The sequence below is a fragment of the Halyomorpha halys genome, unplaced genomic scaffold, assembly GCF_000696795.3.
Source record: "Halyomorpha halys isolate HHAL.00 unplaced genomic scaffold, Hhal_1.1 Scaffold754.1, whole genome shotgun sequence".
Lineage (NCBI taxonomy): Eukaryota > Metazoa > Arthropoda > Insecta > Hemiptera > Pentatomidae > Halyomorpha > Halyomorpha halys.
Genome location: NW_027115131.1, coordinates 1 through 11,311, shown reverse-complemented (window position 1 = coordinate 11,311; position 11,311 = coordinate 1). Strand labels below are relative to the sequence as shown.

Here is an 11,311-nt window from a genome sequence, read left to right as displayed (position 1 = left end):
TCCAAAATCCTACGTAAAATCCTTGATGCTCCTTATTACGTCACAAATAAACTCATTCATAAAGACCTTAACATCCCATTCGTTGCAGATTTGACCCAAACCAGATATGCGTCTTTTTATTCCAAACTCCTTAACCATCCTAACCCATTAATTCTTAATCTTTCATCCTTAACAATCCCTGATAATCCTCCGAGGCGTCTGAAAAGAAGATGGCCACGGGACCTTCTAGTTTAAATTAATGTTTGAAGTACCACCAATGGGTGGTTCCTTCCCAAGATTTTCAAGTGTATATGAAACATACTACATATTTTCCTGTTGTATTATTTTGTACAGTTGTAAATTACAATAAATAAATAATAAAAAAAAAATTGTTACAAATATTATCATTGTAAATTATATTAAAAATATTACAATATGTCGTAGCCTCGAGCAATAAGTTATTTGTAATAATGTGGTGAAAAATAGATAACTGTAAAGTAAAAATCTATCAATTTCTCAAATCTCAAAGTTATGAAAATAATAATAATTATTTGTTAATTTAATGAAAAAAAAAGTCAGTTTGTAATTACCCAACTCATTATTGAAAATAAAATTTGAAATTCATATTGCTCTTTTCAAAAATAAATGTGAAATTTATTTGTTATCTAATATCCTTGTTATATCGAATCTTGAAAATTCTTTAATACTTTAAGATTAAAAGTAAAAAAATCCTATTCCTCAAGAGCTGGCTGACACAGGCGGAAGACAACAAGGTAGTGAAAGTGTGCGTGGGCTGGGAGACTTGAATGCTTCACAGTCATAGCGGTCTCAGTACTTAGTCACCCAGTACCTACTCGGCCGGGCTTCTCTTCGTCATCAACGTCTTCGCGTTGACATAACTAGAACTAACCTTAAACACCAATATCAACAACAATATCTACCGAATGGATGTCCATTTATATTAAAAATCAACGATCTTTCCCTATACCGTCGGTACAAAATCCAAGCCTAAATAAACTTATGAGATTATAACCAATTGAAAATTTTAATATTTAATCAGTGACGTAACACATTGAGTAAGGTCTTCTAGGCATTGTAAACTGAACTGAGAAATAAGTTAAAATGAAACGAAACCCGAAGCAGCAAAATTTGGAGATACGCCACTTCTTCGGGTCAGCCCAGCAAAATGTCTGATGGTTACGATATGTGTAAAGGGAATTTTTTTAAATTTATTTTTCCCCTTTTTGAGCGATATTTTTGTCCAATAGAACCAACATCATTCAGGAAAGAAAGATGTTGGGCTAAAATGTAATAAATATGAAAACTCTTTAGGTCGACGCACTCATAAATAGACTAGCCAAGGTCAGACACCAGAAATTACCTTAAAAAAATATATTATAAAATAAAATCGTATTAAGACTATGAATGTGATCTGAATTTTTATTATTTGGTGTAATAAGTACACTGAAGACAACTTCACTGTCTTATATGGAATCCGACGATGTTAATTAAAATAAAACTGCAAAGATCAATTCCGGGCTAAAGTGTATTTAGTTTACTTAATCCACATTTATAATTTTCCTTAATATGTGAAATTATTTTAAAAGAATAAAATTTCCTATTATATACATGTAATCTTTTCACTTTCTTGAGAAACTTCTTTTTGTAGCTTAAATTAAATTTTGTCTATTTGTAATAATTGAATGTATAATAAAAACTGTTAATTAATAGAGTGTCCTTGAGGATGGTCGAATTGGCCGAAACGTTGGACTTTTAAAGACATAATAAAGAGTGTTTTAAGACATAACTTGGATCCAAATTATTTTAGTAAAACAATTAAATTTTCTATTTATTTTGGGATGTGCACTGATCATATAGATACGCAGAAGCCATTCCATGAAGACTCGCATCTTAAATTAATAGTGAACTTAGGGTTGCCGTATATTTAAAAACTAATATAATTTATTATCACATAAATAAATTCAACAATTTTATTTAATTAGAAAATTAATTAATTAAGATTAGTGTTTCTTGAAACTAGCCTGATATCATTGTAATTTTTTTCTTCTTCGACCAAACGACTCCTTATAGCTAACGGACGACCAGACAAGAGCCTCAGTTTCTTCAGCAACAAGAGCGACAGTAAGGACGTTCATGTCCCAGGTTCAGCGACCTGGAAGGCCATCAGGAATACCGAAGAAGTTGAAACCAGCTAGGCCGTAAAATCTTTACGTTCGGTAATTAAAGACGTCGATAGATTCACATTCGACGAAAGTACAGCAAACATTGACCCAAATATGAGTAATCAATAATTAATTATACAAGATATTAATTTATTAATACATTTTTTTTTTATTAACAATAGGTATCGTGCAATTAATTATTGAAACCTTGTAAAATCCATCTGGTCATAAAACGTCATAGCTTCCTATAGCTTTCTAAAATACAAATTACTTTTCTATAGATCGAAAGAATTTATAAAATATATAAATTTCTGAAGTTAACACTACAGTTGAAAATAATTAATTTTTTAATTTTTTTTATTTGTTTAATGTAATTTAAAACTGTACAAAATAATAAATACAATAAGTAAATTGAATGAATATTTCGAACACTTGAAAATCTGGGAAGGAACCACCCATTGCTGGGTTCAAAGATGAGAGATTTAGAACAAATAGGTTAGGATGGGTAAATTTAAAAATTAAAAAATATCGATCTATATCGTAAACATAAACTAAATACTGTTTTAGTGAATACGATCTGATACAACAATAAGGGGCAATAATAATAAGGGTACTTAGTATTCATTCATAGCATAATTATATACATAGCTTAAAAGAAATATAATTTGAACTAGGTGGTTTGAATTGGTTTAAAAATATTAAAATATTATAATTAATTTTTTTTAGACTGGTTTGGATCATTAATAGCAATAATATGTGTCCAAATATAGTCTCGATAGATAGTGGGTAGCTCATTAGTAAGGCACTGTGCTACTAACTCCAAGGAACCGAGTTAAAATCTGACTGTAAATGATAATTATTATTCAGGCCTGTAGGTATCGGTCCAACCAGCCTCATAAAGCGGGCACTCAAAATTTGGTAAATATCTAATGGTCGAGCGAGATTCTTACACAACCGTTGGTCTAGTAAGTTCCTTACGATAGGAGTATTCATGATCTTTAGTTTAACATGTTAAATGGAAGAAATATTTCCTTCTTTTACCTCGTCAAAACGATATAACATATAACATGGCTGATAGTCAGTTACTAGGTCTGTTAAATGGAGAATGACGTCACGCAACAGACCAGCTGAACTAGTCATCATTTTGTTTGATGTGTTAGGTTACTTGCTAGTAGTTTTTTGTGTTGGATGTTTTTATAACTAATAAAGTTAGGGATAACATTAATAATATTAATAATGTAACATTTGTCAATAAGCTCATCTTGATTCTCTTCTTCACAAGTTAGAAGATCAACAAGGCACTCAGTTGCCAAGAATTCACACAACTTCTACTTTTCACTCAAATTAGGGATGTCGAAATAAATCACTTTAATCAAAACATAGAAGTAAACAATTACAGGAAGTTTAGGAAGGAAAGGTTGTAAAACATGACTTTAAATAGGACTGCTCACAATCCTACACTAATAGCATATAACATGATAAAACATTTTACATTCGACACAACATCATGAATACCCCTAAAGTACTGTAACCTTGACCCTTCAAGGGTTGTAGCGTCACAGATTATTTATGGACGTTTCGGCCAATTTACAAGGACACTTTAATTTTAATTTGCAGCCTTAATATAAGATATTAGAAAAAATACAAGCTATTTCTATTTGTCTTACACAATTTAACCAATATTTTTCTATACTATTTCACTTCATAATAATTCTTTTTTCGCAATTTCTCTCAAACTATTATCAACACCAAGTTGACTAAATTTTATCAGGCATCCAGAATAGCCTGCAATTTTTTAAAATAATATTACCCATCATTACTTATGTTGAGGCTGTAAAATTATTAAAAGTAATGAATGTAATATGTAAAAGCTGTAAATTAGTAAAATTATTCTTTGTTGCCATATTGGCCATGATGGCCAGAATGGCAACAAAGAATATTGAGACTATCCATATCGTCTATAAATATAAACATTTGATTATAATTAATAAATTAAAATGTTATTTTAAAATACGTTATACTAATAATAAGAATAATTGACATAAATATCAAAATAATTGGATTTTTAGGATTTCTGCATTTTCCAGCCCCCACCAGATGAACGGTATATTTATGGCTATTCGCCCCAAAAAAATGTAAGTTTCACGCAGATCAATTAAGCATGTTTAATCTTGAGCAGTTGATCCAATAAAGTTATCATAATTAAACTGCTTTAACGGGTATAGATTTGTATAAATTGGTGTAATTAAATAGTCCGGGTTGTAATTAATAATTAAAGTAATGCAAAACTGAAATTAAATATTTAAGGTGGATATATGTCTGGAACGTGACAGCAACTTTAGCGATAAAATCATTCCTTTTTCCACTTCATAAAATCGATTTTTCACATTTTATCGATTTACTCCTAGGCTTTACGATTTTGACTAAACTTGGTGAATCAATGAAAAATTGAGTAGCCTTTAACATCTCATTCAAATTATGTAACATGGCTTAAATACTGAATTTCCGAAAATCTTCCTATAAAGTACTTTTAAATTTGTTAATATAAAAAAATAAAATAACCAGTACATAAATACGAAATATTAAATAAATTTATGAATAGTTGCATGAGAAAAAGGAAAAATTTTCCCATCGTATTCGAACAGAAAAAGGAGAGAATAAGAGTTAATTTTTAAAGCTACAAAAAAATAAAATATTTTTGGTCAGATTTTTATTTCCCCCTCCTCCCCTAAAACCAAAAAAAATAGTGTTAACTTTAACACGAATCCACCAATTTACACAAAACATGAGGTCACGAGTAGGAATATAAGTGAATACTAGGGGTATTCATGATGTTGTGTTAAATGTAAAATGTTTTACCATGCTAACTGTTATAAGTATAGGATTGTGAGTAGCCCTATTTAAAGTCATGTTAAACGTTAAATACATAAGAGCTCCTAGCGGATTTTCTGAGCAACTTGTTTTACAACCTTTATAACCTTTCCTTCATATTATTGTTACCTCTAAGTATTGATTAAAGTAATTTATTAGAACATGCTTAAATTGAGTGAAAAGTAGCTGTGTGAATGCTTGGCCACTGAGTGCCTTGTTGATCTTCTAACTTGTGAGGAAGAGAAACAAAATAACAACATCTTTGAAAACTGTTAACACATTATTGTCATCCATTACTTTATTATTTACAAAAACATCCAAAACACAAACTATGAGCAAGTAATCTAACACAGGAAACAATATGACGTGCTCAGCTGGTCTGTTGCGGGACGTCATTCTCCATTTAACATACTCTCAACCATGTTATATGTTATATCGTTTTAACATGGTAAAAGAAGGAAATATTTCTCCATTTAACAGACCTAGTAACAGACTCTCAACCATGTTATATGTTATATCGTTTTAACATGGTAAAAGAAGGAAATATTTCTCCATTTAATATGAGTTTTTCCATTTAACACGCTTTAATATGTTAAACTAAAGATCATGAATACTCCTACTGTGTGATGCGTGAACCACAGTAGATTTTTCTTAAATTATATCATTACTTATACATTCATTTAACTGAGTCTGTTTTTGGGATTAAATTTTATAAAATAAATTAGCTGAAATATCACTAATTGTATTAAAATAAATTAATTATAAATTATATAGATATTACTTACACACATACACACATATGTAATTTCTTTATTATTAAAAATAAAGGAAGAGTTTAAATATAATGGGTTTAAGAATGTCTCAGCACCACACCATATCGAGAGTAAATTTATGTTAATGGACGTTTGCCCTGAAGGAACAATAACGGCTGTAACCGGTTACGGATCACAGGTTACTCAGAGGCAGCTAAATATAGGAGGTGGCAAGGCCACGGAGACCCGAACGGTCGGCCAGGTCGCAAGTCGTTCCTCCACTTCTTCCTCTTATACTCTCTCGTCGTATACATCACATCACTACTCATATACTATTTACAAGTAACAAATGATAATAAAATATAGATAATTTGTTAATTTATGTTATGTATAAGACGATTTAAAAGATAACTAAATCAACTAAAACGACCTATTTCAAACAGAATAAAAATAATTGGAGAAGTTTGTCGGGGGGTGCGATCAGCAAAGAACAACATAAATAAACAAAACAATATTTATTTATTTTATGCCGACGTTTCGACCTGAGTTTCAGGTCATCATCAGGGCAATAGAACAAAAGAGACAACAACAACAATAAATAATAAATATGGTTAATATAAAATAAATATGGTTTTGTTTATTTATGTTATTCTTTGCTGACCGCACCCCCCGACAAACTTCTCCAATCATTAATCTACGGTCAACTATCTACGCCTCATTAAGAATAAAAATAAAACCTTTAACACTTATATTTTAATAATTCATGTAAAACTGGCGATAAGAAATAGCATGAACTAGATTTTAAACATTTGATTTGATCTATATTAATTGTTAAGTAGGTATTAGATAGACAGATATTAATGCATGATATAAAAAAAAAATATGTTTACTCAAAGTCCAAAAGCTTTAGTAGCATTTTACGTTTTAGACATCACCGAACAAAGTTGGTACCACGTCAATTTGTGGTTAAATTTTTGTAAGAAAATAATCGTTCAAACAGTAAATCCAATTTTTTGAAATTTTTGGAGATTGTGAGGGCTGGTTTCTAATTGATCATGAATAATTTTAGAACAATATATTTTTTTTTTCTTCTTCAAACTGCGGAAGCTGAAGTAGAAAACTATTCAAAGATGTTGTAAAAACACGATTTAGGAGAGGTAAGTTTTCCAAAAGGGTTTAGTATAAGGGCATATTTCAGGGAATATTCCCCTGATAAGGAGGGAAATCCGCTCTAAATTGTTGGGAAAATTTAGATTTTTACCACTCCTCCTCCATACATTGTTGGAGCAAAGCCACTGGTTGAATTTAATGAATACGTAAGTATTATTTTCATTTGAAGGATTTGAAAGTTGAAAATTCTATACAGAGGAAGTTGGGACTTTCTTCATGTTTGTTATAAAAACTGGTCGCCGGTTAGAGAAAGTTGCCAAGGGAGGCGCCGATCCTTTGCCAATGCCTGTTTGATCTGAGATATTGTGCACACGTAGCAATCCACCATGCGCGGTAGTTATCTCTTAGAAATCTTGTCAGGATAGTTGAAGCAAATTGTAGACTGGAACATATCATACGTGCAGCTGCGTCGGCAGTTCCCGTGGGTGTGTTGTCTAAAACGAAGCTAATAATATTGTTTTTAGTTACTGACTGCCTTGTACTCCTTCATGTCGGCAATATATAATTTTAGTCTGTAATAATATAATCGTCCACGAAACATGATCTCGATTATACATTCTAAGTTCTTCCAAAGGTTGTAATTGGTAATGACGATAACATACATATAGATTCCAAGTGAGTTAGGTTCAAACTTCAAGTAATTAATTAAAAAGTACAACATTGAAATTATAAAACATATTTTTTGAGGGAAAACAAAGTTAGAAAATTCTGTAAACTTTTGGAAAATTTAACCAATTAAAATAGATGCAAAATTAAATAGTTTTATTTAAAGAAAAATATAATATATACAAAAATAATAGTACACATTATCTAGCTTAGATTCACATCTTTAACAAAGTAGCAATTTTTGGAAAAAAAGAAAATACCCTTTAAACTTTATATATATTTTATTCATAAGTTGCCTACGTTTTAGACTTCAAACTGTCCATTTTCAATTTTAATTTTTATTATTAGTTGAAATTTATTATACTTATTCCTGAAGGATTCGGTCCTAATAATATCCTCTCTGATTGGGATAGTGAAACTAAAAAAATATATATAATTCAAATTATATACGTACTGACAGCGTATTTTAGAGCTTTTATGTAATCATACTGGGGTATTATACAAAAAAACAAAAAATTGAAGGTAATAGAACAAAAATGTAAAATTTTCCAATTTTGATATTGTCCAACTAACCGGAGGTCTGGGAACTACTTTCTAAAGAATTATCTATTTTCTAAATATTTTTGGAAAACTAGTCTACCCAAAATAGCCTTTATAAGCAATTATGAGAACAACGATCTAAAATTTTCGCAATTGTACTTAGGTTTACAAATTTCAAAATTCTTAACTTTTCGAGGTTTTCAATCATATTCCCACTGTAAAGATGTACCAGAAAAGATTATATCTTTTTTAATAAAACAAAGATGGTATCAGCATGTGGGCGAAGGTTGGGATAACTTCTGCAAGACATTGAATGGTACTTGATACAGCAATAAAATGTTTTTTATAAATTTGTAAATTGTTTCATATCACTCAATGTGGTCTAGTTTATCGTATCATAAAAGGAATATGTCATAACATAAAAAATAAGACGCGTCACATTAATATTCTATAGTGTCATCTGCATTGATATTGCAACTAATGAAATGAATTTGCAGGAAAAAGAAAGATATCCTTGTTTATTAATTCGTCTGATTTTAATAATTGGTACGGAAAGATTCTTATCATCATAATATTCGTAAGATTAGTTCCAATTACAGGACTTGACTCCTTCTCTTTATCTTTATGTTCTTCGAGGAAATAAAATAATTAAATTACAACATAGAAAGATAATTTATTGAGTCTATGAGAAATAAAAATACAGGTTATTTCGGTGCTGTCTTGCATTAGACCCTGATAAGGGCTTTGGACTCAAAACAGCACATCAAAGAAGATTAATTTTAATAATGTAAAATTCATTTTTGACTTAGAACAAGGAAAATCAACATCAAAGTTGAAAACCTAATAAAAATGAATTTGCAAGAAAAACTAAGATTTTCAGAATTGAGGTTGAACATAATAGACTATCATATCATATGGAAATAATATAGACTTCAAAGAGTTTGTAAGATAAAGTTAAATCTTTGACAATGTTACTACATAAAAAAAAAAAACTAGATACCACCAAAAATTGGCATATTTGTTGCAACAAGCCAAATATTTAAGCCCACTCATTAATTTCTTTTCTTATAAAAAATGTTTAAACGCTAGTATTATCATTATAAAATGTATCCGATGTAATAAAAATAAGACGAAGATCATAGTTGGTTACGTAAGTTATCAGAATCTATGTCCACAATTCTGGTGGTGAGTTAGAACCAATTGCCCATTCTTATCAAATCTCTAATGAAGAGGTTCTCGAGAGGGTCCTAACCAGGAGACCCGAACGCTGGTACAGAAGAGAAGAAGGCCATCGACAATAGCGCACCGCATTCCTGCTCAGGTGGATCTTCGGCGGCCATCTTATACCCCCCTCCCTATTTATCCTCCATGGTACCGTTACTCCTTAATCTATCTTTAAGACCGACAACAACGCCCCTCGACTCCCGCCATTTCTTAATGTGGTCTATGCTAAACAACTGTCATTACATACATATATCAAATAAAATGACAGTCCTCAAGAATATTAAGAATTTAAGTTTGTAAATATTTAAAAATCCTAAATCTATACATCAGAAGGATGTACTTGTCAAAATTTCGATTACAATACCCCTCAAGTGGCCCGCATCATTTTCGATACAGGAGAAAATAATCCTGGAGAGGTTACGAGGTCCTGGGAAGGTTACAAGATCCTGCCAGGCTATAACTCCTTAGAGTCCTGGTATATATTATATAAACTCGAAGTGACAGAAAAATATTATTCTCCGATCTTTTAAACAAAATTAATAATGGAAACCAAAAATGTTTTTCTTGAGTTGTAGGAAATGAAAAATTACAGGGTATTGATAATTCATTATACATAAACGAAAACATATTATAATATATGAAATGATTTTAACTAAACAAAAAATTAATATTTTTAAAAATAAAGATTTTTAATAAATTTTGAAATGGATTAGTTTATTTATAATAATGATTTTCGATAGGCTTAATATAAATTTTATAATTTAAATACAAAAGTAAAAAAAATATCTATATATATATTTGACCACTAGAATTTCAGTCAGCTTAGTAAATCTTGGAATTAAACATATAAGTAAGTATAACACCCTAAATCAATTTTCGTAGGTCTTCGCAAATAAATCCTATAGTCCGCGCGTTAAGGCACTAAACTGACAGATAACAGAGATGAGAGATGCTGTAAGAGGACCAACAGATGGAAGGAGCAAAGAATGACTGACGGTCTACTGACCTGGTCGATTGCTGTAAAGAGTAAGATCTGGGTGATCAGGATGGAGGGATGGATCCTGGCCGAAGAGGAAGATGTTGATGATGATGATGATACGGAGTACGGACACAAAGACACAGTATCCACGGACACGGCTCGACTACTACTGAGCCAAAGCTCTCCAAGAGGTGAGGAGGGGGTATCCCCACCTGTACTCACCTCCATTAGCACCTAGGCAATAGTCCTCTTGTAATAATTCTATCTCTCTCATTATCTTTGCGATGAATCTGCAGTAAAATTTAAAGTGCTTGTACATTGATATCAATTACATATAATTACTCAAAGCAAAATTTGGTACTTATCTGAGGTAGGTACTAGAAACCTACTAATAAACCCATAAATTTATTCCGAACTTCATAAGCACTAGAGTCATAAATATCTCACAAAGTTAGATCAATGTGGAATAAATTCGATAAATTTACACTTATGTAAATTTGCGAAAATAGTGTTTTGATCTTATTCCTATGGTAGACGATCAATTTATCAAAGAAATTAAAGTAGCGACTCTCCTAAAGAAAGAAAGTGATTTGATCATTCCCTTAACTATTTCAGTGAATAGATCAAAATAGTAAAAGAAAATATTCATTGTTAACCATGTCAGGGCTAAATCAAAAAACAAGATACAAACAGTGTGAGAATTAACAAAACATTAAAATAAATATACAAAGAAAATACGAAAAAAATAAAATAAACATATAATTTTTTTTATATATATGTATATATAGTTGACCTAAAAAATTTAAATATAAGAAGATGGTCAGGGTTGCGGTAAAAAAACAAAACAAATAATTTAAAACTATTTTAATGTCCGACGTTTCGCCCCACTTTGCAGGGCTTCATCAGGGCTAAATCAAAAACAAGATAGAAAAATTGTGAGAATTGACAAAACATTAAAATCAATATACAGAGAAAATACGAAAAAAATACAATAAAATAAACATATA

General features: G+C 30.5%; 1 protein-coding gene across 1 annotated transcript in view; it reads right to left on the bottom strand.

Moving 5' to 3' along the window:
* The window catches only part of Egfr (epidermal growth factor receptor), a 115,189-nt gene extending 104,724 nt beyond the window's left edge, over positions 1-10,465 (bottom strand). The window contains exon 1 of the mRNA XM_014428890.2: positions 10,332-10,465. The gene's annotated coding sequence lies outside the window, so the exon portion shown is untranslated. The remainder of the gene's footprint in view (positions 1-10,331) is intronic.
* Positions 10,466-11,311: the final 846 nt, after the last annotated feature.